At 35.4% G+C, this 5489-nt stretch overlaps 1 pseudogene; it reads right to left on the bottom strand.

The window, feature by feature from the left end:
- Window positions 1–2250: 2250 nt before the first annotated feature.
- On the bottom strand, window positions 2251–3106 carry LOC149140295 (KH domain-containing protein At5g56140-like; annotated as a pseudogene).
- Between the last annotated feature and the right edge of the window lie 2383 nt (window positions 3107–5489).

Raw genomic sequence — 5489 nt, 5'->3', positions numbered from 1 at the left:
AGCCAAGGATTGAGAGGCCGGAAGTAGAGTGAGTCTGTGCAGCCATTAAATCCCAGTTTAATTGTTGTTCGGAGAGGCGCGGCCTTATAGTAGGTTCTGATATCAAGTTAGAGATTATACAGCTCACACATAAACACAAAATCCTGAAACACTTAGAACTTGTTTTCATTCATCCGCTGAACAAGTTTTTATACATCGCAGAGAACTTTCTGGAGTCTAATGGGGTGGTGGCTTCTTCAAGAAGCTTGCCCATTTTGTCAACGATCTCTAGAAACTACATTTAATACATCTGTTGAATTCTAGATCCAGCATTTAAAGCTTCTATTGAATTCTGGCTGTGTGTAGTTGGAATTAGTTCCATCCAACAATTATTAATCAATAGTGGTATAGGTCTTTGTGTTCCTCTTCATTTTTCTCGTTGGCTTGGCATGCATTAATTTGCAGCCACTCCAATGTATTTGAGATTTAATACTGAAAGTCATGGCTTCTAAATATCTAGAAGTCCAATTTCAAATGCTTTGGAATGAATACGAACTTTGATAATCAATAGTGTGCCATCATAAATGGAAATTATAAAACATTCGTGTCATGGCTTCTAAATATCTAGAAGTCCAATTTCAAATGCTTTGGAATGAATACAAACTTTGATAATCAATAGTCTGCCATCATAAATGGAAGTTAGAAAACGTTCGTGTCAAATAGAATCAACCGTAGAAAATCAACTGTGGAAAATATTAATTAGGAAGAGATTGTGTGAGAGATATTTCATAAATGGACTTTCCATACCTCTTAGAAAAAGGTAATTTTGGAACAACAAATAGTTTCTACGTAATGTATGGAGATAAAGGTTGTATTTTTCTATATACCACATGAACCCTACCTAAGATCGACATGCATGACTATCATAGGATTGGATCTCACTGGTGATCTCAATGATAACCATGATGGAATATTGGGTATTCGGTAAAAATAAAAATAATTGATAAGCTTAAATAATCATTTAGTCTTTCAGTATGATGTAATAATCCTTCATTGGTGAAGAGCTTGTTTAATCACCCAAGATCCACAAATTTACAGACAAAAGGATTTATTTCAGATATCCAGGAATTGTAAGAAGAGTAGATAGACCAGTAAACCCTACTATTGTAATATTTTGCCCGTCTTCAAAAGGGAAGAAACGTGATCATGAGAACATTGCAACAGTTAGTTCGCCTTAACATCTCCACAAACTAAATGATGAAGACAACCTCAGATGATAAATCCACCTATGATAAATCCACCTTCATATTCTCCTGCACAAAAAAATAGCATTCGATGGTAATTTTCAAATGCAGAGTTTGAACGGAATACTATTGTTCAACTAAAAAGTTTAAATGGAATATGAGGATGAGCAAGACTTAATGACCTTACAAGTTTTCATACAAACTGAGAGGTTTTGAATGGTTGATCTTGTATCAGCGGCACCCTTTTAAATGGTTATTTTCGAAGAGTGGATTGAATGTTGAGAAATGTCCTATTTGCTCCAAACCAAAGACCATTAATGATCTACATGCAGATATAAAAAATTGTCCAGAAAATCACATATATAACAATGTAGTTTTATTATGAGGGAGAGAGCGCATTTTATAATGTTAACATTATGTTTATTAATTTAGTTACAAAATATTTGATAAAATCAATTAGACTATTATAATTAGATAAGACAAATATATAAAGATGTTTCCTTCTTTACTAGTTTTTAAATGTTTCTTGCTTTTTGAATTTTAGATGTTCCCCAGGAAGGAGTGCATATTTTCTTGGTTGCCATTTACTTAGATGTTTCTTATTGGTGTGTATTTCTTGGTTTCCCAATTCCTCTCTGTTTAGAATGGGAAGCATCACCACTTCGTGTACCAAATGAGAGAAAGTGCACTTCAATGTTTTTGTTGTCATCTTGCGCTGATGTGTCACTTTCAACCGACAAGATATGATAAGTACGGTTGCTAGCGTGTTGTCCTTTTTATTCCTAGGTCACTATTGTTGACTAGAGATACTAAGCTTCAATGTTTTTGTTGTCATCCATTTGGCCTGCACTAGTGTGTCCCTTTCAACCGACAAGATATGATAGGTATGGTTACTAGCGTGTTGTCCTTTTTATTCCTAGGTTACTATTGTTGACTAGAGATACTAAGCTTCAAATTTTTTGTTGTCATCCATTTGGCTTGCGCGGGTGTGTCCCTTTCAATTGACAAGATATGATAAGTATGGTTGCTAGTGTGTTTTCTTTATTATTCCTAGGTTACTATTATTGACTAGAGATATTAAACCAATAATGGACGAACCATCTTCTCGGAATGTACCATTTAGAATGTTCAACTCTCTTAATTTTTGCTTCTTGAAAAAATATTGTGGCTCATTAACAGATTTCAACAATTTTTCTAGTATCTCTCGCACATGCAGTAAGCGAGCATATATGATACTTGCAAGAAATTCGTCCTCCATAATGATGTGCAGAGGCTCATGGAGATGTTCATACTTTAGCTTCTCCTTCATCATGGCCTCCGAGGATATTGAAATTACCCTTGAATGGTCTTTAATTTAACCCTCTCCTTTGAATAGAATACGACATTTAGTAGCAGCTTCAACTCGTTGTAGTGAGTTGTGTCTAGGATGAAGGAGACATCCAAAAAAATTAAATTTTCGATATTTTTGAATCGGCACTTCAACTCTGATGTTTTTTTAAACAATGATTCTACTAGAACCATCTCTTAGTATTCATTGCAACAATGAGGGGATGCCTATGACATGCTCAACCTTTCTACCTTTCTCATTAGTAAGGAACTGATCCAGTCATGTGCACTTCTTATAGTTCAAATCAATTCTCAATGATTCAATGTGCTACCATGCTCAGGCCCATCATGGTCTAAAAAAGATGAATTCCCCAACAATGCAGTTATGTTCACTATTTTATAGGTTAGCCATTATGGAAAAACTTTCATAGGGGACTCAGTTTTTTTCATTTGGAAAATAGCTTAGTGAGATACTTGTCATTCTCAGTTATGCCAATGCTTATAGAGAACTTGCCAAGAAGTTGTCGTGAATGTGTCATTGATGGTGAGAATTTCATATATTTGGTTCACCTTTCCCCCACTAAAACGTGTTTAGATTGGGCCTTAGAGTTGGTAAATCCAAAAAAACTCGAGCTTCTAAATATGGGTCCCTAAAGTCTTTGAGTTCTAGAAAAGCTAAAAGTTGTTGAAAATGCAACAAGAGAATCCTAATTTAATTTTTTCTTGATTAAATTAGGAGAAAATATATCTGGCTGGCATTTCTCCCATTGAAACGTCTTTAGATTGGGCCTTAGAGTTGGTAAATCCAAAAAAACTCGAGCTTCTAAAGATGGGTTCCTAAAGCCTTCGAGTTCTAGAAAAGCTAAAAGTTGTTGAAAATGTAGCAAGAAAATCCTAATTTAATTTTGCCTTGATTAAATTAGGAGAAAAATCGAATTTCAATTTCAGTAAAATACTTGGAGGTAGTTAACTAAGGTGACATGGCCTTGTCAGTCAGTTAACTCAGTTAATTCGAGTTGGAGACACTTGAATTATGTTTAGTTATGATTGATTGTTAATTTTTAGCAATAAAGTTCAGTTAATTTGAGTTATTATGAGTTTAACTAGCTCAAACTGATTAAGGACTAGTGGAGGGTCTAATAGTGAGGTGTAATTCCAACTGATCTTTCAGTTAACTCATCAATTAGTCCAGAATAATTGATTCATACAGATAACATGAGTTACCGAGTTGATATTGGAGTTCAAGGGCAGTGTACTATCAGTTGTATATTTTTCCAAGTTGTACAGGTGGTGCATGCAGCCATAGAAAAGCCTAAAGTAATTGCACAATTCCCAATGAAAAATTTCCATAATTAATATAGGGAATCTCCTTACTTAATAGGGGGATAATTCCTTATTCAACCGTGAAAGGAAATAGGAGCCTGGGAACGTAGAAAATTGGCTAATTATTGGCTAGGGTCAGCCTGTCAGGCTAATTTATGATGGTTGATTTTGAGCTAACTAAATGTGATATGTTTATTCATGATGATTTGATCAAACAATTAGTTTGAATTGTTGTGACATGAAGTAAATAGGATTGCAAGTGTACCTTATTGACGAGATACCAAAGAGGTATGATGTGAATTTATTTCAATTTATTTTAAATCTAATGGAATTTATGTGCTTGGTACAGGAAACAAATGCTAGGTTTGGTGGTTGAAATTGGCTGCAAGGATTAGCAGCAGCAGCAAAAGGAATTCAAACAAGTAGTAGTACGTTGGTAAAGCACTTCAGGAGCAAGGCCATTGTGGAACATTGGTACACAATAGTTTACATTGATTTCCATGAGCATGCTATGACTAGTATGATAGTTTTGAGGCAGGTATATGCCTTGGTTGTTTGACCTTCTGATACGAGGAAGCCTTTCCAAGAGATCGATAGCTCGAGATAGGAGATGTTAGGGAACTTAGAAGGTGAGTGACTGCACGGAATGGGTGACCAGATTGCCCGGAGGATTATGTAGCAGAAAAGGGAAGGTCGGGGATGGATTTTTTTTTTTCAGTAGCATTGCTAGAAAGAATCAAATGCACATTGATAGTGCACCCTGGAACAATGAGCCGGTAACTGTTCGCTGAGAGAACAAGTGGTGCAGGATTATAACACTTGACATTGGATGCATCTTTGACTTTGACAGTGGATTCTGTACTTCCTGGGAAGGAGGTGTACTTTGAGGGTGGAGGTGTAAGCTTCTCAATTCCCTTACGGGCATCATATCCTTTTATTTGATGGTTGAGAAAATGTGCATATGTGTACATGTGTATTATTGTAAATATTGTATCGAGCTGGATTTATAAAGGTCCATAGAAAGTATTCTTATTTGTTGGGTGAAGAAAATGTGTATGTGCATATATGTGATTATTATTGTAAATATCGTAATGAGTTGTGTCATAAAGCTCTAGTACATAATATTTTTGTCATGTTTCAGCAGTTATCCTTGTAAATACTGCAACGAGATGTGTTATAAAGATCCATAGGAAGTATGTTTTGTTTTGAGTAGTATAATTGGTTATAGGTATCATTGAACACTGAGGACGGTGTTCCCCCAAGGGGGAGGGTTCTATAATAGCCCTGGTTAAAAATCCATGTAAAAATATATAGGACCACGGTCATGGGACACGTATTCCAAGCTAAATGGTGGGAGAAACATCCTAGTTGGTATTCATTTCAGTTATTATGGCTAAAGGAATTTGGAAAATGCAATGGAAAAGGCTTTGGAAAGGCAAGAGGCATTAATTGGAATTTTATTTATGAAAATAAATGAAATTAGGAGAAAAGGGAGGTGAAAGATAACAAGTTGCATGTCAGGAGGAAAATGAAGGAAAATAACAGAAAATGAAGAAAATAGAGGCCTCATTAATAAAAAGCTTCTAAGGATCAGTTGGCAAGCTTTTGCTTAGGCTT

Source organism: Pinus tabuliformis, chromosome X (genome assembly GCF_031772625.1).
Source record: "Pinus tabuliformis cultivar Carrire ecotype Pingquan chromosome X, CPIR1, whole genome shotgun sequence".
NCBI classification, from domain to species: domain Eukaryota; kingdom Viridiplantae; phylum Streptophyta; class Pinopsida; order Pinales; family Pinaceae; genus Pinus; species Pinus tabuliformis.
This window is presented reverse-complemented; position numbering and strand designations above follow the sequence as displayed.